The sequence below is a fragment of the Python bivittatus genome, unplaced genomic scaffold (genome assembly GCF_059951505.1).
Source record: "Python bivittatus isolate LINGU-HERP-01145 unplaced genomic scaffold, Pbiv_v1 ctg000190_np1212, whole genome shotgun sequence".
Lineage (NCBI taxonomy): Eukaryota > Metazoa > Chordata > Lepidosauria > Squamata > Pythonidae > Python > Python bivittatus.
Window position 1 is genome coordinate 17055382 of NW_028277042.1, and position 25322 is coordinate 17080703.

Genomic DNA, 25322 nt, shown 5'->3' on the forward strand with positions numbered 1-25322 from the left:
GTCCATCCTCGTACACAGGTTTTATAATAGCTGCAGTGGTTAGCACCTTTTAAGGCAGACTATGTCCCTATTCCAGAACACATAGGAAGCACCCCTTTCCTCAGCACAGGACTTCAGATATCTGAGTCTTCCTTTTATCTTCTCCAGAAGACACCTCAGCACTCTTGCTGTATTCCCCTCCTATCAACAGAAGACCTAGCCTGATTTGTGCCTTGTGTGAAAACCGAGCGTGTCTATGTATTGTTATTTTTAAAGTAGGGGTTGGTAGGGTGGGTTTTTTTGCCCTTGCTTATTCCAAAAGTAGCCAGTGGTCTTTGAATCCAAGAGCAGCGCGCAGAATGGATTTGTCAGTGTCACAGCTGTCAAAAGTTTGGAAAACACTTTTCCAAGGGGTTCAGCGTTGGGTGGGGTGGGTGGGTGGGATCGTAGCTTTCTCTCTCTGGTCACAGTTTTTCCCCTTGAAACTGTGGCGTGCTTCGGAAAGGCCAAGGCGAAGTTGTTTTGTCGTCACTTTATCTCTGCTGTGTGTCAGGAACATGGAAAAACTCTCCTACCCAGAGAATTCTCAAGGGCTGAGTTCTTTACAAATGGGGTGGTGTTGCCATGTGTATCTAATTAGAAACATGGCATATCGCCTTTCAGAGGGACTTGAGATGATATTTATCAGCGATCTGAGAAACCTTTTTTTTTAATGACCAAGACAGAAGCTGCTTCTAATTTAAATCTTAAAAGAACAGCTCCATGACTTTGAATGCATTAATCACTATTAATAGGAGCTATTGAGAAAGACAGTAGTGAATGATAATGCGTAAAGCCTGTTGGTTTTAGTGGAGTCCCTAAATACATTTGCTTGTTTATTATAGTTAGAGTTCTGGTGTCCTCTCTTCTGTATTCCTTTTCATACCTGTCCTGAGTCCCAAACTCTTAATAATATATTTTTCTTTAATATAGTTTTACAGCAGGGGGCACTATTGGGCTACAGTGTTCAGGAACCCTGGCAACTTCAATGGAGGAAAATAATCCTTTTATATATTGGGATAAGTATCAAAAATTTAGCTGTTTCTTCAAGTTAACCATAATCTCTAAGACTTTGTAATACAGGAAATCAACTGTGGGCTAACAAATTCAACAGCAATTCAGCATTGAAAGTGCAGTATGTCGGAACAGATCTGGTTTCCATAGAATTAAACTTTTTTTTTTTTTTAAAAAAAGAATGCTTCCTATAAATATAATGTCTTTGTTTACGTTATAAAGACTGCCCAGAGATTTTTAACATGTCATAAAAAAATAGCTTCCGTCCTCATCTGCCTCTTAGGACGAATTCACCTGTTAGCAGAAGTGAGAAATAACTAAGGTGCAACTAATTCATTCTCTTATCCAAGGAGAACAAATTTTCTCATTCCTTCTGTATTCGTATAGACTGCCTCTATAAAGCAGTCTTTAATGTTTCTCGGATTTGTGACATTTATGGATTTTTTAAAATGAAGTCGAGCGTCGTTTCGGGGATGTTAACACTAATTTGTTTAGACGTCTTAACAGAGCCTTTCAGAAGAGTTCACTCAGTTGTCCTACTTGAGATGCAGTGAAAAATTGCTAGTTTTTCTACTTTACCTATACGTGTTGTTGTTATTTTATTATTCCAATGTTTATTCCTGGCATTTCTTCCCCTTAAGGGGAGGTTTTGCTCACAGCTGGCTCTTGTGATGTAAATGTTAAACCTTTCATTTGAATGACATTCTGATAAAATCCATTTGGTCTTCTGCTCCCTTCCTCTATTATTACTCTGTGAATTGTGAACGCTGAAAGCCAGAGCCGTTTAAACTTTGGGTGTCTTCCAGTTTTTTTCCTTTCCCTACCCCTTGTCCATTTAAAAATGTGCAAGCAATTGGTGTACATGGGTGTGCATGCCTATATGTGTGTGTGTGTATGTGTATATTAATTTTAGTCACCAAGATTAGCCGGTTATCACGCTGAACATCAAGATGAAGTTCTCGGTGAATTCAAAGGCGGCGTTACCATTTGAAAAGCTCTTGCTTTTATGCGGGGAGCTCTTCTGAAAGGCAGAAATCTCATGTGATGCTGAAACTGTTCTGAGATACAGTACAGAGACATTTGTCTCCCCGGGTCTAGCCTCATGGACAAGCTTGCCAAACTGACATTTATCTTACCTATAAAAATGTTTAACGTTGTGTTGAAGCCAGGAAGGATGTGAGAGGAAGAAGAAAAAAAAAGGAGTGTGTTTGTGCAAATATGAGAGAGGAGGAAAGAGAAATACAGAATTTGAATGGGGAAAGAAATAGACCCTCCCCCCCCCCCCCATGAATCTCAAATTGTTTTAAAATAAGCTGGGGCTAAACTAAGACTTCGTTTACAAAGTTCAGTTATACGGGGTGGATAAACCTTTGCAATAATGCAAATGAAGGACATGTTTCCACAGAATTGTTTAAAACACATTTGGGGAAGGAAAAAGTAGATCGCATAGTACGGTGGTGTTTGGTGGTATGTTTAACTGTAAGAGGTGTGTAGTAGAATATATACCTGATCATGATGAACTTTATTAAAATGTATCAGCTTCCTTGTGGTATCAGAAACTCAGCAAATGTGCATTAAGTGAGGGAGGTGAAAATGCAATTAAGCTCTACTAAGTGTCGAGGAATTTGGCTCGGGGACTAAGACTAGACAAATGTGAAGGAGTGGTAACCTTCAAGGATATGAATGTTTTGCTTACCATAATGTTGTGCACTCATCAGAATGATAAAATCTTGAGACTCTTTGTGTTAATACAGTAATTCGCTGCTCTGCTGGCTGTCAGAAATTCAAAGGATGTGTGCATCTTAAAGCATGTTCATTATTGCCAGAAAACTTCCCCCTCATTCAATCAATAATGTGTAGCCATTTTAGTGTTCTCGTAATTACTGCAGCAAAATTTAGGCCACTGTCGACTGATGCCGTCTGTGATCCCATGAGATCTGATGGGACAACCGAGGATATGTTTCCTCCTATCCCGCTGTTCCGGTTTCCTATGTTGTTCTCCCTTTTTGCTCTTTAGAGAACCTGGCAATGTGGAAGAAGGCCTTGTTCATTTCCCTATAGGAGTGCTGGACTTTCCCAACTTGATCTTGGGTGGACTTAATTTCTCCAGCAAGAAAGGCTGATTTTTGGAGCTGAAAATGCACTCAGCAGCTGAAGGTCTCCTTCATGTCAAGTTCAGATTCTGGAGACTTTATACACAGGTCCATGGAGTTTTCTTGGCAGAGGTAGGAAAGGATTTTGCCACCACTACCTTCCACTATAAGTTTGTTGATTGTTTTTTATAACTTCTCACTCTAAACTACAGCCCTGGGATTTTCTGAAGGCCTCCCCATAGATAAGTAAAAAGAAATAAGATCCATGAGCACTTGTCCCAATGCACTCTTTTTTGGAGTGTAGGAAAAAGAACCTAAAGAGAAGCTTTCTGTTTGGAAATTCCTGGGATGGAAAGGAACATTCCTGTAGAGCAGGGCAAAAATATCTTGTGTACCTTCTTGGTTGCATCTCCTGCTATCTTCTGTGTAGTGAGGAAGGGGAGACGTTACAAGTTGACTTGCATTTGGAGGGTGTGGGCATAATAAAGAACTGTCATTGTACACAATCCCAGATTGCAGCAGGTTCCTGGGTACATCAAGCAGGGTCTTCTGAAATATGTAAGACGGTAAGGATGGGCTGTAGGGGCGGTAGACAAGGTCTAAGGTTGGAATGGACAGGCTTTTCCTAAGCTGGGAGGAAGAGCATGACTGAAGCGATTGAGAGATAGGTGAGGAGTGTTCTCCTGCTGAGTTAGAAGGAAACAAATGAGATACCAGTGCACCCATTATGAACTGAATTTTTGTTGATGGTTTCCAGGTTGCTGGAAGATTAAGATAATCTCCAAACAAGTTTACTTAGAAGATACAGGTAGTCCCCAGTTTAAGAACTAGTTCCGTTCCCAAGATCTGTCCTTAAGTCAACTTTGTACGTAAACCGGAACAGTATTATTGTACAATACTGTATAAGTAGTATTGTGTAATGAACTCGAACCATTGTGTATTTAACTTGAATTTTCTTAACTATGGGTCATCTGTAAACCATGCATCCTTAACCCGGGGACTACCCGTAGTGCAGCAGACTAACTTGCACGTAAATAACTGTCAAAGATGGATGATTAGAATTCTAATGGAAATAAGTGGAGAAGATTCCATTTTGGGGAACCTCTCCCTCCCCCCCTCTGCAAATGCAAATGCAGATTTACATAGCCAGGGAGACCCTCCTGCCTGCTGTATACGAAAGGTGGTCAGTAGTCTTCAGTTGAAAGTAAAACTCACGACGCAAGGATGTTTTGTTTTTCCTGTCCTCCCTTCCTGGCCTTTAGAATACCTTATACCCAAATGATCTCCACCGGCCTTCTCCTCCTCCCTGGAGAAAGAAATAAGTTCAGAATCAAATCAGCGAGGTGGCTTATCTCCATAAGCATGGAAGAAAATTCCGCTCTCTCCGGTTGCTTGAGTGACTCTCATGTTTTTTAATAAAAATAGCCACCTCTCTCTCTCTCTCATATAGATATATTTACAATTCTGAGCGAATTCAGAGCTAAGCTTCCAAAACAAAATGTGTGCTCAGAGCACAAAGGCCTGGTGTTTATGATTCTCTTTGAAGCGGTTCTCCATCCCCACCAAGCGGTTCTTCTTCTTGGACTTTTTTTTTTCCTCCCCCTCCCCCCCTTTTTTTTTCTTTGCAGTAGGGGAAGGAGAATTTTAGAAGCTGCCTGATAGTGCTCAGGGTAAATACTTAAACCCCTTTAGAGAATTTCACACACAGATACTGTGCAATAAAAAAAAAGGATAGTTATGTTTCCTAAAGCTGTTACAGCCTCCTGCTTTGTAGTTAAAGACAGAGGTGTTGAATAGAATTCTACTGAGGATACATTTAGTGACAATATCTACAGGAACATCAGAGCAAACCAATGGGTAGCCGTTTTTCTTTCGCTCTCTTCCCCCCGCCATCTCTTTTTCTTAACCCTTCCGTGAACAAGTGAAGGTTGGCGTTGGCACAAAGCGTTGCTTCTTTCTCAAAGTAGAATTTGATCAAGGTGGGTATTTCCCCTCTTCCGAGGACCTGAGCAGAAAGCTCACGCTGCAAGCACGCCGCACCGCTTTACGGAAAAGGAAGACCGCCAAAGGCTGCGTTAGCTCCAGGAGGACCCGAGTAATTATGTAGTAAACCTTTGAATGTGTTGCTCTCCCTCCCTCCCTCCCTCCCTCCCTCCTTCCTCCTTCCTTCCTCCCTCCTTCTTCCTTCCTTCCTTCCTCCCTCCTTCTTCCTTCCTTCCTTCCTTCCCCCTCCCCCTCCCCCTCCCCCTCCCTCCCTCCTTCCTTCCTTCCTTCCTCCCTCCCTCCCTCCCTCCCTCCCTCCCTCCCTCCACAGGAAGTTTCCATTAAATAATACCAGATAATGGGGAATTAATAGAAAAAAAGGCCTTTATCCTCTTTCTGAGTTCCTCAAAGTATCTGAATGGCCACTGTAAAAAATAAACAAATACAATTCTGGAGCTGCTATTAATATCCTTATAATGTGTGTTGGATTTGTGTTGTGAATAGTGCAAGCTGACACCAGCAAATCCATGTGAAATCATTGCAGAACCTGAGGGGTTTTTTTTAACAACAGGAATAGGTTAGTAGTCCTCTAGTTTATTGGGCATAAACCATGGGAATTTCTTTCTTTTTTTTTAATCTTTGTCAGATATTAAGAAGTTTAGAACTTTTCTGCCATGAGAAGAAACTGTTGAAATTAATGTGAGTGTAAACAAGCACACTAACACACAACACTGTTGTATGTTTGAAGTTGATTTTTATTCAAGCACTATGATGGCACACGCCTTTCTTTATAATCATTTAAAAGAAGCTGAAAATGCTTCTAAAAACGTGAAAATAAAGCTATAAATAATGCATTAAACTTCCACAAGGCTGCACACACCTATATTCCATGAACCCCGCTCCGAATTCCACCAAAAAGAAGCTGAATCTTTCAGCCTGGTTTTATTTGATGATGGCATTATTCAACTGCCATGTGTCCCGTGGCCCTTGAAGACCCCCCAAACATCTCCCCAAGCCCTTTGAAAAGTGATTTATCCTGCCTTTGGTGTATGTACAAGGAAATGGTTAAGCTGGAACACCTAACCTGGCCATTTCAGCTCAGCTTTTTCAGATAATTACTGCTTGAGATCTCTCTGTCTCTCTGATATTAACGCTGGAGTCTGCGTGTCTGCTCAGGCAGTTGAGTTTAAATCGAACAGGCAGTCAACGGCATTGTTGATGTCCCACTGAAATCAAGATGTCTTTTTCCTTCTCCCCTTCTCATCTTCCCCTTCTCATTTGTACATTGAACATTGCCAGCATGTTTTGTTAAACCTTTGAGTGGAGAAAAGCACAAGGCAGGGGGTGGTGATGGAGGAGATGAGCAAGGCAAATGTTTGTACTTTCTTCACAGGAAGGTCTAAAATCCAAAGGCTTATCTTTGCTTCGGCTGGTGCAAGGGTGCTGCTCTCTGTCTTGTAAAGATTTCTGGCACGGTGAGGAAACCTGGTCAATTTCAGATTCTTTCTTGGGACCTGTCTGAAGTGTTGACAAGCGGTTAGCCTGAATATTAATACACTCTCCATCATCAAAAGCTGTTGCATACCCAAAGGAGGAGAAATATTTTAATCAGCTTTCAGCTTGTCTAGCAAGAGTCAGTTGATTCCGCTGGGAGTCTTCGTTTGTGCCCTTGGTTTTTTATTTATTTTTTATTTTTGGGCCATGCATGCACTTCTCCTCCATCGCTTCGAAAAGGGGAGTGAAGAAAACAAAATATTGCCGTATTCTTGTGCTGTGCTGGGGTTCCTGGACTGGATTTAAAAGGAGAAAAACTAGAGGAGAATTTTGGTTTAACGGTAGAAGAGGGAGAAGCCTTCCTTATTTTTCTTATCCATTGATTAGTGATGCAACATTCCTCTCCAAGCTGCCTGAGAAGCAGGCAGTTGCTAATTAAAAACCAATTAAGAAGCCTGGGAAAATAGAAATGTCTTCACCTGGTAGTGAAATGATGTTAATGTGGGTGTCAGTTGAGCTTCTCTGGGGAGGAAATACCATCAATGGGGTCCCATCAGAGAAAAAACTCTCTCCTTTGATGGACGAGTGAGGCTGCCTGGATGTATGTTTCCAATGTATAAGATATCTGGAGTTCCTGGTGTGGTGGTTGAGTCTGGGGGGGCGGTTGGAAGAGTTCAATCATGGCGTAATGTGACACTAGAACTCAACCAGAGTGTGCTGGTTGATACCTGCCCTGGGGGTCACCAAGTGGCTGACTCTGGGCAGTTTATGGAAGATTAAAAAAATAACATGAAAGCAAGTAACAGTAAAAAGCAAATGTGCAATAAGTTAAATAATGAAATATTCATATAAAATAAAATACTTTTGCAATAAATATTAACTTACCTATTAATACATATTAATACATTTAAAAATAATAATCAGTTCCCCCCTTTCTCGATCTATCCTAAGTACAGATTGAGAACCACTTTGGTATAGTGGTTAAAGTGCTGGATTAGAAGCCGGGAGACCATGAGTTCTAATCCTTCCTTGGGCACAGAAGCCAGCAGGGTAACTTTTGGCCAGTCGTACACTCTCACCCCAACTTACCTCACAGGGTTGTTGTTGTGGAGAAAAATAAGCAGGAGCATTATGTACGCTGCCTTGAGTTGTACAAAATGAAGATGGGAGATAAATCTAATAATTCCAAATAAAGGCGCGCAAAATCCCTAGAGGTTGAAATGGTCCAATCTCTGGATAATCCATTCTGGGTTGGAATGGCTGTTCCAAGGATGAACTTCCCTGGAAGTGTTTTGGTGTTGGAATAGTGTTCTGACATTATCCAAAGTGGGTCAATCTTGAAACTTGCCATTCCAGATAAGGATGATGTAAAATGAGTCTTGGGGAGGAAATTGGTTTTAGAATGTGTGTTGGTCGAAGTGGGTGTTGTCGTCCAGGATGTTAAGCACATTTCATAATGCTTGGTTGTGTGTGTGTGTGTGAGAGAGAGAGAGAGAGAGAGAGACTCATTTGTGCATAGAACAGTGTTTCTCAACCTTGGCAACTTTAAGATGTGTGGACTTCGACTCCCAGAATTCCCCAGCCAGCCATGCTGGCAGGGGGATTCTGTGAATCGAAGTCCACACATCTTAAAGTTGCCAAGGTTGAGAAACACTGGCATAGAAGCTTCTTTAATTGGTGGAACCAGTCTCACTCTTGTAGCATCCTTCAGACCCAGCCAAGTGGAGACATTCAATTATTTATCCCACCTGACATAGGACATTTTACGTCATGCAGATCCACACACAGACCTTTAAGTCTGGTCTATTTTTTTTTTGAATTCCCCAAAACACAAAACAAATTGCAATATTTCACAAGGTTGGAATAAGGCCAGGAGGCCTGGAAGAGAGAGGCTATGCCACAACTTTATTAACTGTGGTTTGTTGATTAAGTGAGCCACTCAGTGTGGTTTACAAACAGTGATGTCTGGGCCACACAGTAGCTCAGCCCGAGATGTGCAGCCAGGTTAAAATGAAGAAGACTGGTTATGCTTGAAGTGCCTGTAAACCCTTTCAGCTGTCAGCCTTAGTTAGAGTTCTGGTTTGCTATAGGCCAGGGAGGACACTGCCAAACCAACTGCCATTAAATGAAGATGTTTTCCGAAAAGCCAGTAATAATTTCCTTGCTGCAGCCAGCACGAGGGCAGACATTCAAGCTGTGCCTTATTTTTGGCTCTGCACTTTTTGGATTCTTTTCCAGAATTGCAAGTCAGAAGCTGAGGACAATGAATTGAACTGGATTCCTCGCACAATGCATCTAACCTTGATGTGCTCCTCCAGGCCAGAATGTTTCTTTCGGTAGCAACCGAGAAGCCCTTCAACCTGTAGGTTGGGCTTTCCAGGGCAGTTGTTGCTGCCCGATGTCCATTTTTCTTTGCATTTTTTCAAGCTAATTTTGTTCAACTGTTGGTAAATATTGGAAGTAAAACGGACTGTCCCTACAAAACTAGCAGGAGGCAGCCAAGAGGATGTCTGAATACAGAACCTATTGAGTGGCTCATATTTATAGTTTAAGTATCCTCAATGGGAAAATGATCCATACTCCCTTTGTTACCGATGGACAGCCTTCTAAACGTGTTGGATTTCAACTTCCATCATTCCCAAACAACATGGACAATGACCATACTGAGATTCTAGCACAGCTGTGCCCAACTTCCAAAGACATGGACTTTCAAAATGCTCAGCCAGAGAGGGTGCCCAGTTTGGGGGAGTGTATTCTAGAATTATGGGTGGGTGAGAACAAATATCTTCTGTCCACTTTCTCTGTTCCTGGTTACTCCCCTAAATCACTGAACTGGCAGGTTGAAAGGATTGCATAACTATTTCATTGTTGGGGTTGAAAGTTTGTAGAGTCAGAACAGGTATAACAATATTGCAAAAGTAATAAATACATGAAGCAGTTCAAAACTGAGTGAAGCCGGGGAAGCCAGGGAGTCAACTGAAAGCTCAGAATGAGGCTGATAGTCACCCACAGTTCCGGAAAGTTTATCTAGACACCTTCCAAACTGCTAGGAGACTTTACCACATGTAAAGAATCATGGGTAGGCACGGACATGATTGACTGACACTGGAAAACTGTCTTCTGGATGTGCGTTCCCTTGAAAGCGATGTGGCGTGAATGGATGGTGTCTCAAGTGGGCTGCAGAAAGTGACAACGTTGTGGATGATTTCTTCTGCATTAGATCTCTTTAGGTCAATCAAGGCAAGGAAGCAATGACAACTGGAGGAAGAGGGAAAGATGTTTTCCCATCTCATAGTTTCAAACTTCACAGGATGTTGAGCCCTTCTTTGAGAATTCCTATTTGAACGGGGACACGTTTTCAGGGTCAGCATGCAGGATCCAGGTTAAGTTGCACAATCTAGCTTGGGTAAATTGTAAATCATGCTCAGATGGGACCACATTTTTTTTTTAAAAAAGGGGGTCCTTCAAGGTACTATAAACTTTATTGGTTTAGCCCAGTGTTTCTCAACCTCAGCAACTTTAAGATGTGTATGCTGGCTGGGGGAATTCTGGGAGTTGAAGTCCACACATCTTAAAGTTGCTGAGGTTGAGAAACACTGCTGTAGCCCAAGAGATGGGGGAATCTGTTTTTAAAATGCATGGAAATATAATTCACATTAATGAAATGTAGATATAACAAAATAAATTCTGCAAGTGCTTTCATTCAAAGGTTTCAAGTATTAATATTTCTGAAAAAGGGATAAGCTTGGGACAGACGTTAGGCAGCCCGAGAAAATGTGCATGCATTTAAATATTAAACTGTCCTTCATAATGTCAGAAAAGAGCCAGCCCCATAAAATGGGTCTGTTTGAGCATTCCTCTTCCTAGTTATTTCCCACTGAGCCATTCAGTCAGGCTCTTACCATTTCCGTATGATTTGTTAGTTTATTTATGGTGCAAATAGTGTTCATCTTAGGGCAATGAAACACCCAGTCTTAACACACATAAATTGATTGATTCATTGATTGATTGATTGGGCAATGGAATGCTTTGAATTCCATTTGCTAATCTTAGAGCAATGAACACCCAATCTGAATACAAATTTTAAATATTTATTTATTTATTTATTTATTTATTTGGCAGTAGAGTGCTTTGAATTCCATTCATTAATCTTAGGGCAATGAACACCCAACCTTAACACAAATTTATATTTATTCATTTCTTAATTATTGAATTCCATTCCAAAAAGATGCTTTGGAGCATGGGGGGGTGGGGAGAGGGCAGGAAGGTTGAATGTATCTGCAGTTCATGAAAGCAGCTGCTTCTTTTCCTGGGGTCATGTGGTAGCTGCAAAGTTAGCTGTGCAATCCTGAGAAAGAAGTGGCAGCGTTAAAGGATTGCAGGCAGGAGCCACCGTCAGAGTCAGCAACACCCATTTCAGGTTGTTTCTATACCACCCTAATTTGTAGTACAGCACAAGTATTTTGTGTTTTTCAGCCCTAGCATTTTCTGTCCGATTTGCTACTCTTCCTTAGTTGGTTTATTCATAGGGTGTGCAGCTTAGGATCTCTTTTTAGGCTTTAGTAATATTGGTCACACTGCTAACCATGTTAATATAGTGGAATACAACAGGTGGTTTTTCCCAGGAAGGTTTCCCTCTTCTTCCTCATCTCACTCCCACTGCCAACTTTTCTGGGAATTGTGTCTCTGTGTCTGCTGGTCCAATAAATCACACTTATTAGTACAACCATGATGGGTTGGGTTCACCCGTGCAACTAATGCAGGATGCTTCTCCTTACTCTCAGCTGTCTTGAACTAATGCTTGACTTGATAATTGCTCTGACTTTTGATTTAGAAGGACCTCCAAGATCTCTTAAGTAAATCCTCATCATCTTCATATGGGGACCTCAACTATTTGGAGAGGCCAATGATTTGAACCTCTTTGCCTCTGAGGCATTTTCTACAGGTTATGGGATGGCAGTCTTAGCTGTAGAGATGTTGGACAGGTGAAATAAGAAAGTATTTATGGAAACACTGGGTTTCTTCTGCTTGATCCATTTGTTATTTCTGGGAAGAGTTTACAGGGGTTAGGTGTGCCAGTCAAACTCTTCTTTTTGGGACTCATCAGGCTTATGGTCTTATGAAGAGAAGTAGGTTAACCCTGACTTACAGCCTCCTCTAGCTATTTAGGAGATAGATCTGGGTGCCAAACTGGCTTCATTTTCAAACAAGCTACAGTGTCTTTATGACAGCTGATACCCTAAAACCAGGAACTTTCATTTATTCTCATATCTTTCATAAGACTGTTTTTAATTGGACTAGCCAAGAATTAATCACTAGTTTTTATTTAATGTTATTGCTTAAGGAAGCAGGATGCCTTGCGGATGCCATCAAGACCATTGACAGTGTGAGAAAGCAACTAATTCTAGGTTTACAACTAAGCTTCTAAGGAACTGGAGACTTGACTGACAAGTATTTCTCTGAAGAACTCCAACAATAGTTAGTTTGCCACCCACTGTTCCAGCTGGACTCTCTTCAGTTGATTCGGATATGGATCCATTGTTTCCTAGCAATGTATGTTTCATATCTCTTTCTGATATGTTGGCATGATGTCTGCCTAGCTTTCATACCTATTATTGCTCACACTGGATCCAAGTTGCTATAGCCAAACTCAGACATCTTCCATTATTGGACAATGAGGAAACCATCGGGTGAATGTATAAATTATGCTCCATAGAAAAGAGATATTTAATTCCTTTGCTTATTTTTTTTTTAATACACCCTGCCTTTGTACTCCTAGGGTGCCTTCATTGCTACATGTCCATGTAGCAATTACAAAACATAAAAAAGTGCAATTTATTGTTAGTACAACAAAAAGATGAAGGTCTATGTTTCTTTCTTGAAAAGAGAAGGAATGGGAACTAAATACAGTTTCAAAGATCTGTGGAATAAGACCTGTTCCCTGTATCTTTGTTTATGATTTGTATAAAGAAAATATTGTCAGGACATCTCTATCCGTGTGTTTGGACAGCCCAGATTATGCTGGAAAGAATATCTAGAATCTAACCGTTGGAAAATATTACTGATTCAAGTAGGTGGATTATTAGGAGATCCTCACTCTCTACTCATATTTTGGAACTCTTGTGCTGTTGCTTAATAACTTCTTTTAATGATGCCTCTATTAAAACAAAAGGATTTTTGCATCACACTTCTCTATGATTGGAGAAAAAGGACAGGCTGCCCCATCCACAGAGAATCTTATTCCCACAAACGGTTATAATTTTGAAGACCTGCTGTAATTCCTTGCTTTAGAAAAAAAACCAAAAACCCGTCATCCACTAGACATTATCAAAGAATGGCTATTTTAAACCTTCCTTTGTTGCTTCTGTTTTGAAGAGAGCTTTTTTCCTAACCACGCCAGATGATTCTTCAGATCCTTTCCTTTTTCACACTGTAGTAGAGGAAAATGAACTTCTAGGAATGCTATTGATGGTGCAGTTAAGCATAAAGATATTCTTTATGAGTAAGTTCTCAGTCTAACACAATAAACATCAGGAAACTGAATTCGCCTAATATATTCTTAATTTCAGATGGGGGGGGGGAAATTGAAATATGAAACGATTTCCACTGGGTGTGCTGTAAATCTTACAAAATACATACGCTTTCTGTTTTGACATACATCAAAGCAAGGTGGCTCAAGAGATTAGAATATGTTTTGAATCTTGGTTTGATGAGCAAAACTTTCACTCTAATATTTATTATGCATGGCTTTTCTTTTCTTTTGGTCTGTTTATCCACAGCTTCTTTTCTTCCTGCAGGGACGGAGGAGGAAGTATCAGTTTCACAAAGCCCAAAAGAGAGTGGAGTGGTTTGTTCATTTTGAGTCCAGTTGTAGGCCACGTGGCAGAGACAAACTTTTCTTTTACTGTACTCATTCCCCAAGGAGAAGTCGTTCCAAAAGCTTCCCATGAATGCTTTTCATTTACGAAGGCATTATAGTAAGTCAGGCTGACTGTGGGAGGATCAGACAGGCAGGGAAAAGTTGGGTTGGAGAACTGACAGCAGTATCCTTTTGGGTGCCTCGTTTCCTTGGAACCTCTGTTGTAGTTTCCTACAATTTTTAGGTCACCAGAAAGAGGCAAGGAAGGAATGAAGGGTGTGCTGAGTCACATTGTTGCTGGGATTTTATGTTCCCTGCTAAGCTTGCAGAGTTTCACAGAATTCCCCCAAGACTTTTTCCTCTTGAACATCTCCCATGTGTCAGTATTTTTCAAAGTTGGCAACTTTGGGCTGCCAAGTTTGAAAAAGACTGGTTTACATGATGTTACAGAATGGTGGAACACCTTTTTTATTGCTTGCAGAATGGTTTAGGTACAATCAGCGATACTTATAGCTATAGTTAAATCCTGGCACTAAGTGTGCAAAAAAGCCGGGTGTGTTGGAGTCGTTGGAGGACAAAGCTTGTATGCACACCCATGTCTTCCTCCTCTTCTACACTTTTTGTTTTCTAGGTGACAGTCTATAGAGAGTTAAAGTAAAGCTGGAATATGGCTAAATGTCCCAGTATTGAATACCAGCATCTAGAGTTGATGTGAAGACATGCTCAGTCCACAGTGACTGATGTTTCAAAACACATCTTTGACCTGAAAGATTCCTGGTACATTTGTGTACTTGAATTTTTGTACTTATGACAAGAAGACATTTAATGGAAGCATGACACACCCATAAGCACCAAAACTACATCAAGTTCCATCCTACCAAGAAAATCTGCTTCTTTCTGGTTTAATATAGATGGCATACTTTAAATATAGGCAGGAAGAGGGATCTGAATCTAGCCTTGGAGTAGTGCTGCTTGTCAGTCTAGAAATACTCAGCCAAATTCACCACTGATCTAAATCAGCATCCACGAGTCACTGCATTGAAATTGCCTTCAGACTACATGCAATCTGCAGTGGGTAACCTTCATGGCTTCTCCATATTGGGTGAAAGATTTATATGTTCTAAAGAGAACCCAGGGTATCATATAAGGGATAGTTAAACGATTGTGTTGAATCAAGGGCATAGATACTTTAGAGTTGTTCGTGCTGGCTAGGAATTTTGAAAGCTATACTACAACTTAGTTCATCTGTATGGCACCAGTTGGAAAGTCTGGGCTGCCTTCACTCATCCTACACCAGATGATGGGGAAGGTCTAAATCTAGACCAGTGAATTTGGAGTAATACTGAGATACAGCAAGTATCTTAGTTGATCTTGGCTGATCTTAGAAGTTAGGCAGCCTCAGCCTGTACTAATTCTTGTATGGAGAAACCATTTGGGAATCCAGAATTATTGGTTGGCTTAACCGTTGTTGTTCTTTTTTTAATTTTCCAAGGGACAGTGTCCAGCTGCTTCCATAACTCGGCCAAGGGGTCTGCCTGGATTCGGTTCATCACCAAAAGTTGAGCTTAACTTGGGGTGTCTATATCTTATTTTCCCCTTGATTAATGTATTGTTTGTGACATCATGATTGGTGACTCAGCAACTTGTCTTGATTCATCTGGACTATATAAACTCCATCAGGGCTGTGCTCCATCAGCCTCTCTCTTATTGGGAGGGGCATCTGGATTTTCATTCTGATGTTCATCCAGTTGTTTTGAAAACAGTGCCTATAGCTCAGAGGGTTTGATACCTTCTTACTTGCATTTACAACCCAAGCAAACCAACATTTTGGCATGCTTTTCTTTGTTATTTCTCCCCACCATCTCCCCCCCCCCCCCGCCTCCTTTGTCATTTTCCAGAAGGGCTCATGTTGCTCAAGAACTGTATCAAAGTAAAAAAGAAATACCCAGGTGGTGGTATTTGTAATGTGGCAAAGCCTATTTTATGAGAAAATGAAGAGGCATAAATCAGCCCTTCTCTTCTCTTTGTTTTGGTTTTCTTAATAAACACTTAAAATGTTCAAGGTGTTGTGTTGAGAGTAATACCCATTCTGCTTTTGGAGGTCAGATGCGGCTGAAAACTCAAACAGCTGTTCAACAAACTTCCTGGATTGTTTTTAATTGTCTTCTTTTTCTCTAACAGCAGTAATTCTTGTTTATATTGTCAAGTGCCTTTTTATTCCTGAACATAAGTGTACCATATTTTAAAGTCGCATGCTTGACCCTATAGCATGGTTACAATATAAATTGGACCCTTTTGTTTTTATTAATGTGTATCCAAAGTGGGATACAGGCAGGATGCGAGATGAGAGTGTTCACAAGCTTTAAATAACTTATTGTGTTAAAAAAGGCACAAAGGAGAGTATATTTTTTGTCTCTGTCCCATAGTTGATGAGCATTGGGCTTGTATGCTCTGTGGCAAGTTGATTGATTTGCCTGTGGAAAGTGTCTTTGTGTCTCATGGCTGATCTTTTGACCTGGAAGATATTTTACTGACCTTACAGATTCTTTCTTTCTTTCTTTCTTTCTTTCTTTCTTTCTTTCTTTCTTTCTTTCTTTCTTTCTTTCTTTCTTTCTTTCTTTCTTTCTTTTCCTTTTCAGCATCTTAAAACCAGATGCATTATCCAACAGAAATTTTGAGGAAAAAAATGGTAACTTTATTGTATAGCAAGAACAAGTGGAATGAAAACACAGTTGAAGGACTTACTTCATCCCTAAATTACTGTGGTTGACGCTGGTTCTGTTATGAAATGGAGAAGATGCTCCACCATTGGTGGTGGTTCTTCCAGATTTCCACCATTGGTAGAGCTGCGTCATAATCCCCTCTTTGAACATTCTTTTTTTGATATAAGAAGTGATATCTAAGTTCATTATGTAAGAAATAGATTTTGTTCAGGAGATATTAGTTCAGAGGAAGTGATCCTCTTAGCAAACTGAAATTTGTATCAGCAATAAACTTCCCATTGTGCCTTGTGGTTCTTCTTATAGAAAACCAGAAGGGAATCAGGCTTATGCTACTTCTAGAACCCCATCTATTTTTCTCCATGGTGAGGTGAATACATGTCTGTAGTTCTAAAAAGTGACAAGTTCTAAAAAGTATCTAATACTTTAGACTTCTCCAAAGCATTACATATTACTGTACATTGTCTTGTGATTTTTTTGATTAATTATGTGCCATCAAGTCATTTTTGACTTCTAGCAACCACATATATAGATTTTCTCCAAGATGATCTATCCCTAACCTGTACTTTCAGGTCTCCCAATGGTGCATTCATCACCACCGTAACTGAGTCCATCCACCTTGCTGCTGATCGTCTTCTTTTTCTTCTCTTTCCTTCCATCTTTCTCAGCATTAGGGCCTTCTCCAGTGACCTGGGTCTTCTCATAATGGCTCTGAAGTAGGATAATTTGCGCCTGGTCATTTGTGCCTCAAGTGAGAATTCTGGGTTGAACATAGTCTTGTAGCAATCCATAAAACAACTTTCTAAATTTGATGAATTATGTTATTGTTTCCATACTGCAAATGCAGATGTTGACAACAGGGGAGTAGGTGAATCCAGCCTATGATACAACATTTCAGTCTGGGTAAAGTTTGGTGACAGTGGAGCTTGGAAGTGGTTCTAATGCTCCTCTAAAGCATGGGTTAGTGCAAACTATGAATGCAGGTCTGAATCATGAATATTTGGCCGTTGGTTCTCTTTTAGACCTTAACTGCAGGCCTTGATGAACCACACACCATTTGTTTATAGGCCTCCTGGACTATGTTAATTACTGTTACTATTCCTCTTTCTTTCTCTTTCTGACACAGTGCAGTCATACATTTCCAGAATCATTTTTTTACAATGCTTTCCCCTCTTCCTCATGTCAGGTATTGTTTTGTTTTGTTTTGTTTTTTGCACCCTTGTCCTTGCTTATTTAATAGTATAAATATGAAAATTGAGTTCAGGGGGTTTCTTTGAGAAACCTTGAACTTTTTGATGCATTTCAAGTGTCTCTTCTGCAAGACATACTCGTTCATGCTTAGCAAGTGCAGCTGAGGGATATGCCCTCTGTATTTATATGAAAGCTTCATTTTGCAATTGTTCCTCTGTGTAATTTGAACGTATAAATATACACAGAATGGCAAAGGAAGCTATTATCTCTAGAAGATGAGGCAATAATATATGCTTATCAAAGCAGAACACGGCTCTGAAAACTGCAAGTTACACTTCAGTAAGGATTCATGCCAGAAGCCAATTTAGTTTATGGCGTTTCCTTCCCGCCACCCCTTTCCCAAAATGGCATTAATCAGTAGGAGAACAATAACAACAACAAAATGTTTATCGCTGTTCATCTTCGTTTACTTAATTGCAGATATATTTGCATGCGTGAACTTTTCAAGTCCCTAGCTTCCTTCTGCGTGCAGTTCTGCTTCTAGGAAACTGGGGACTTAGCAAATGTAGAGAAAAAGCACTGTTCTGCTTCCTCATTTAATTTCTATCTCACGCCCTTCCCCTCCCCATTGAGTAATGGTCATGTAGTCTCATGAATTGGGGAATCAGTTTGGTGTAGCGGTGAAGACCCCAGGCTAGAAACTGAGAGCCTGTGAGTTCCAGTCCCACCTTAGGCACAAAGGCAGCTGGGTGACCTTGGGCCAGTCCCCCTCTCTCAGCCCTAGGAGGGAGGCAATGGCAAACCGCTTCTTCCCAAGAAAACTGCAGGGACTTGTCCAGGCAGTTGTCAGGAATCAAAAGCTGACTCAAAGGCACACACATACACACAAAAGTCTCATGAATTAGGCTTAGCATTACAGGTGAAACTTGAAAAATTAGAATATCGTGCAAATGTTCATTTATGTCAGTATGGCAACTCAAAAGGTGAAACCAATATATGCAAAGCGAGATATGTCAAGCCTTACTTTGGTATAATTGTGATGATTATGGCATACAGCTTATGAAAACCCCAAATTCACAATCTCAGAAAATTAGAATAGTGTGAAAAGGTTCAATATTCTAGGCTCAAAGTGTCCCACTCTAATCAGCTAATGAATCCATAACACCTGCAAAGGGTTCCTGAGCCTTTAAATGGTCTCTCAGGCTGGTTCAGTAGGAATCACAAGCGTGGGAAAGACTGCTGACCTGACAGTTGTGCAGAAAACCATCATTGACACCCTCCATAAGGAGGGAAAGCCCCAAAAGGTAATTGCAAAAGAAGTTGGATGTTCCCAAAGTGCTATATCAAAGCACATCAATAGAAGGTTATGTGGAAGGGAAAAGTGTGGTAGAAAAAGGTGCACAAGCAGCAGGGATAACCGCAGCCTGGAGGGGATTGTCAGGAAAAGGCCATTCAAAAGTGTGGGGACTTTCACAAGGAGTGGACTGAGGCTGGAGTTAGTGCATCAAGAGCCACCACACACAGATGGATCCTGGACATGGGCTTCAAATGTCGTATTCCTCTTGTCAAGCCGCTCCTGAACAACAAACAATGTCAGAAGCGTCTTACCTGGGCTACAGAAAAAAAGAACTGGTCTGTTGCCCAGTGGTCCAAAGTCCTCTTTTCTGATGAGAGCAACTTTTGCATCTCATTTGGGAACCAAGGACCCAGAGTCTGGAGGAAGAATGGAGAGGCACACAATGCACGATGCTTGAAGTCCAGTGTGAAGCTTCCACAGTCTGTGTTGATTTGGGGAGCCATGTCATCTGCTGGTGTTGGTCCACTGTGCTTCATTAAGTCCAGGGTCAACGCAGCCGTCTACCAGGAGATTTTGGAGCACTTCATTCTTCCTTCCGCAGACGAGCTTTATGGGGATGCTGACTTCATTTTCCAGCAGGACTTGGCACCTGCCCACACTGCCAAAAGTACCAAAACCTGGTTCAATGACCATGGGATTACTGTGCTTGATTGGCCAGTAAACTCGCCTGACCTGAACCCCATAGAGAATCTATGGGGCATTGCCAGAGAAAGATGAGGGACATGAGACCGAACAATGCAGCAGAGCTGAAGGCCGCTATTGAAGCATCCTGGTCTTCCATAACACCTCAGCAGTGCCATAGGCTGATAGCATCCATGCCACGCCGCATTGTGGCAGTCATTGCTGCAAAAGGGGCCCAAACCAAGTACTGAGTACATATGCACGCTTATACTTTGCAGAGGTCCGATATTGTTCTATTTCCAATCCTTGTGTTATTGATGTCATGTAATATTCTAATTTTCTGAGATTGTGAATTTGGGGTTTTCATAAGCTGTACGCCATAATCATCACAATTATACCAAAGTAAGGCTTGACATATCTCGCTTTGCATGTAATGCGTCTATCTCATATATTGGTTTCACCTTTTGAGTTGCCATACTGACATAAATGAACATTTGCATGATATTCTAATTTTTTGAGTTTCACCTGTATAGTTATTTTATGATGTGACTAAGCCAGAATGGTGCTCATGGCCACCTTCCTAGTATCTGCCAGGTTTTTCTTCCATATCTACATTTATTGAAAATAACACTAGGAATGTATTGTTGAAGGCTTTCATGGCCAGTATACGATGGCTGGTGTGGGTCTTCCGGGCTGTGTGGCTGTGTTCTGGAAGTTTTGTTTCCTAACGTTTCACCAGCACCTGTGACCGGCATCTTCAGAGTGCAGGAGCACTGCTCCTGTCTGTGCTCCTGCACTCTGAAGATGCCGGTCACAGGTGCTGGCGAAACGTTAGGAAACAAAACTTCCAGAACACGGCCACACAGCCCGGAAGACCCACACCAGCCATAACACTAGGAAGTTGGCACGTTGGAAAGCAAAGTGGTAGCCTCTGGGGTTACCTTGATGATCAGGTTTCTTTCAAGTGAAGCTTGATCCTGGATTCATGGGTTCATCCATTAGGTTTTCTGGAGAACAATGCAGAAATGGTTTGCTATTGCCTTTTTCCAATTCCTAGTCTAGTCTACACCCTTGCATTTACTAGTAGTCTCTCATCCAACTACTAAACAAGCCCAACTCTGCTTAGCTTTTCAAGATCAGCTAGGACATTCTTGGAAAATTAAAACTGTGTGTGGGTTCTGCCCATCTGCTCAGAAAAAAAAGACTAAGGCAAGTGGTGATGGGGGATTGGCCGTCATCCTGGAGGGTGGGATGGAGACATCTTACCAATGTCTTTTGATGAATGAGAATGGATAAACTACCACACAACCACCTTGTGACTAGACAAGCCCCTTCAGTGGCAGTTGTGTTGGTTATCACCTTTAAAGCCCTTCATGGCATGGGTCCAGGTGACCTGAGGGACTGTCTCACTCCCTCACATCGACCTGTCCCACCCAGTCCGGCAGAGAAAGCATGTTGTGGATCCCGTCAGTGAGAGAATATTGACTGGCAGGTCCTAGGAGGAGAGCCTTTTCTGCCACTGCCCCGGCCCTAAGGAGTACTCTCCCCCCAGAGGTGAGGTGGGCCCCTACCCTCTCAATTTTTCAGAGGGAATTGAAGACTTGACTCTGCCAACTTGCGTGGGGCGAGGAAAGATACAGTCGATCCTGAGGATGGCTGGCGCCTTGACAATGCTCCCTGAGTTTATTAACACCTAATTAACATCAGCCTCTTGGAAGTATCATATAGAAAGTTTGCTTTTTAGCATATTTTAGTTAATTCGTATTTATCTATTTTAATTAATTTTATTCTGTTTTTACTCTAAACTGCCCAGTCACTCCACAGTGAGATGGCCGGTGACAAATTTGGAAAATAAATAAATAAATAAATAAATAAATAAATAAATATTGTGAAAGTGGTGATAGCTCCCAATATTAAAAATATGGCTGAAAACAGTTGTGTATCCTTGATGTGTACTATACTTGGTCAAATGAGTTTGTATTTCCTCTTCCGATCTTTTTCACCAACAAGGGTAGGTCAGAAAGGAATGGAGCTGGGCTAATCCCAAATGTGCAATACCTTACAAGAAAGGTATTCCTTATTTGCTGAAGTTTAGACTTAATTGTTGTACTATATATATATGCTGGAAACAATGGACTAATGGTTCCCAAGAATTATTTCTGGATTCCGTCATCTGCATTTTGGTTCTAGAGGGACCTTTGCTTAATGGTTTTTGATATTTTGCCATTTTTAGCCAGACAGGATTTTTAAGGGAAGATTCCAGTGGTTTTATTGTTCATATTTTTTGAAAGGGCAAAAAATCCCTATTTATTTCCCCCACCTTTTCAAGATATATAGCCTGAAGAAATCTCTCTCTCTTTTTTTTCCCCCTCACTGAAGAGTAGAGAGAGGTGAATATTTATGGATTTTTCCATTTGCCTAGATGTCTTATTTTGGTTTGGTCATCATTCATCAGCAATGGAAATTCCCATCTTTTGAAAATGGGATTCCCTACCATAAGCTTCACTTACTGTTGGTAAACTGTTGAGTCACATTATGACAAGTTCAATAAGTAAACAGGTTTCTATAGAAAGCAGGACTAATAGCAACTTTTAAAACTAAACATCCAAGACTTCCTAACTGAAATAAAGAAACAAATATTTTTATTGCAGTTAGGAAATGCATATATACTGGATAGGGAAATGTGTCAGCAGTGATGTTTCTGCCAGCATATGTCAAATGCTGCAAAAAAAGGAAAAAAAAGGTGAAATTGGGGTTAAATTTTTAGCACTGTTGTTTTAAGTAGTTGGAAAGGAGACAGTGTTCTTTCTTCATTTAACTGCTATAAATGAATATCAGTCATACTTTGCTTAAAAAAGAAAAATATTTTTTTCTTGTTTCAGAATCTAACCAACATGTTGTCTGTCCTTCCTTCCTTCCTTCCTTCCTTCCTTCCTTCCTTCCTTCCTTCCTTCCTTCCTTCCTTCCTTCCTTCCTTCCTTCCTTCCTTCCTTCCTTCCTTCCTTCCTTCCTTCCTTCTCTTTTCCTGGTGGTAGAATTTTTCTTTTTTACTCCATGGTTTAAACCTTCTGCTGGACACCAGATCTAATGAATGGAATTAAGGTAGCATAGTGTATGTTCATTAGCAGGAACTGATTTGAAGAAAATTCATTGTTTTTTTTTTCATTCAGTATAAAGTAAGCAAACCATATTAGTTGTTTGATGTACAAACAAGTTTTCTTGTGCCTATTTATTTTTCAGATTTATCAGTCATGCTATCCTGGTTCAGGATGTTAAACCATTTCTGTTTTCACTAAAACATGGTTAAACTATGACTTAATTCAATATGTAAGCTGAGCCCCCCTCCCCTCTTAAGCATGGATGTCTAAATGGGACTATTGCCAAATGCAGGGCATCTGTGTTGCATGTAAAAGGGAGCAGGACTTCAATCACATGGTCAAGTACCATCTTGTCTCTTTTGACCCCCCTGCCCTCCATGGACACCCCAGTCAAATGCATCTCCATAGAATTACTTTTTTTTTTTCTTTAAATCACACCAAGTGTGAATTTGACCCGAAATGAGAGATTAGTATTTTCCCTCAAGGATAGCTGAACAATTGTGGTCCTGAGAATAAATCTAGGAGAAAACCACCCTTAAAATAAGTATTTCTTATTTCTCTAACAAAACTGAGTAATATATCCCCTTGACTACTAGATGGAAATATTGACCTTCCTATTTTTCATTCCATACCTGTCCCTCCTTTTATTTTTGTGTGTTTCATAGGTATTTTAAAAGTAAGGTTTTTAGCTGTCGGGATTTCTCTGACTCCAGAAAGGAAAAACGCTTAATAGTAATCTCTCACCTCTGAGTTCCCTTGAGTCTGTCGTCTTTGTATTGACTGCATAGCCCAACTAGCTGAAGTAGATTATGCTGGGTTTTAAAGTCATCCATGAAGCTCAGTGCAGCATGGAACTTGGAAAATCGCAGGGCGAGAAGAAGAGCGGGAGTCGTGGGGGCAAGAGCAGAAAGCAACAATTTTGTAAATCCTGGAAAGGTCAAAAAAAGGCTTTCGTTAAATATGGAGAGGCTAGAAATCACATCCCATTTCCTATTGTAAGAAAGCTGTTTTTAGCAGCAGTGGTTAATGTAATGTATGTGAAAGATTTAAGGCTCACTGGGACAGTGTTGCTCCTGTTTTATTGGGCTGCTATTGAAAAGCCAACGGCGTAACTTCAGCTAGGTGCTTTGAGATCTCTTAATGGGCTGTCAAGACCAAGACACCAGGTCTGTGCTGTACTAGCTCTTTCCTGTACCTTAAAACAACAGGGGCCAGAATGATCATATACAGAAGTATGAATTACTTGATGCTTTCTGTGTTCCATATGGTCGGCCATGTCTTCAGCAATTAATCATCTAACCGAATCCGTTGAGTGCTCTTCGAAGCACTGAAGTCTGACATGTTAGTTATACCTGTGCTGGGCTAACAGTGGGGAAGTAAAGGGGTTGCAGGCATAAAATAGCACAATGAGATGTTGCTGGCGCCAATGTCGCAACAGCTGGCTTCTATAAACAGGACCAACTCCCCTCCCTTTCCTCCTCCCTTCCCTCCTTTATCCTTTCGCTTTCCTCCACACGCACACAGCCATTTTTCAGCAGCCGTTGGGGAAGGAAGGGGAAAAAAACCCTCTTCCACTGCAGTTGTTGAATGAAATTTTGACATCAAGCATGGTGGTGGAATAATAAAAAAAATAGGGCCACCGTTTTGTGTCGTGGGTCCAAAAGGCAGGCAGGATAACTTAAAACATAAGTTTTAAGTGGCTTCCACCACAGTGCTGTGAACAGGGTACCTTAATCTGCCATGGAACACACACAGAGTACTCACATCAGTGGAAAGAATGGGGTGTGCAAGCTACCACTGATAGATGTTAGTCAAGTCTACTCAATATCTGCATCGCTTGGATTCCACACTTACTCCTGCTTTTGGCTGGCTCCAACTCGTGTCACGAATGTAGCTCTCAGGTCCCATGCTTACAAAAACAACCCAAAAAACTATTATAAATTGGATCATTAGCAGGAGTTGGAAGAGGGAGACTGCTGCTTATGAAGTCAAGTTCCCTCCTTCATCTTCACTGACTATTTATTTGGGCCATCAGCCTTTTTTCCTTGAAGTGAGAAGAGCTTAGCAAGAGCTCAGAAGCTGATCCTCGTTAATCTTTCTGGAAAGGCTGCAAAGTACATCAGATCTCCCGATGAAAACCTTATTTGTGGGCAAAATGAAGTGCTAAAGCAGAACAGACCCGTTTGCCAATTTGGTTCAGCAATGGGGAGTATTCATGCACGATGTGGCAAAAATCACGGCACCATTTTGAGGGAAGGTACGCTGCTATGGCCGTACCAGGAGTCTAGGATTTCTTTGTGGAATGGAGTTATTGATGTTGTGGTTTGTTATCTTTCTCCCTGGGCCCATTCAGGATGTGTGTTTTCACCAAGGAAGGGTGTGGGGGAAGATAGCCTTCAACATATCCTAAACATTAGCACCCTCCAAAAAATTCTCTGCTGAGCGACTGATGAGATAAGACAGACCTACATGCCTTATTTGTTTGTTCGAGTGACCCTGTGTCCTAGACGTGCCTTGCTAAGGAAGAAGGAGACCCTGAACTGAAGCTGAAGGCTTCACTCAGCGTTGGGTAAAACAGGGTTTCTGTGGACAATTATCTGTCATTAAAGATCATTAAATGAATGAAAAACCCAGAGTTGACCTTTCTTTGATAAGAGGCCCGTTGTTCAAAAGAACATCTTCCCAATATTTTTTAGAGAGATGAGGCATACCAGTCAAGTTTTAGATTGATCAGTTTTTCTTTATAAAATAAAGAAAGAAATTTTTTAAAAGATCAGTGTTGATTTGAGGAAATGGCCTTCCAGGTTGATAACATCTTTGACCACGTTTCTTGAACCCTTGACCTCAGACTGTCAGGACATGTCTTTTCACCTT

The 25322-nt window shown here is 41.0% G+C and overlaps 1 protein-coding gene across 7 annotated transcripts in view; it reads left to right on the forward strand.

Moving 5' to 3' along the window:
* The window catches only part of FTO (FTO alpha-ketoglutarate dependent dioxygenase), a 198491-nt gene that overhangs the window by 63374 nt on the left and 109795 nt on the right, over positions 1 to 25322 (forward strand). The window lies entirely within an intron of this gene.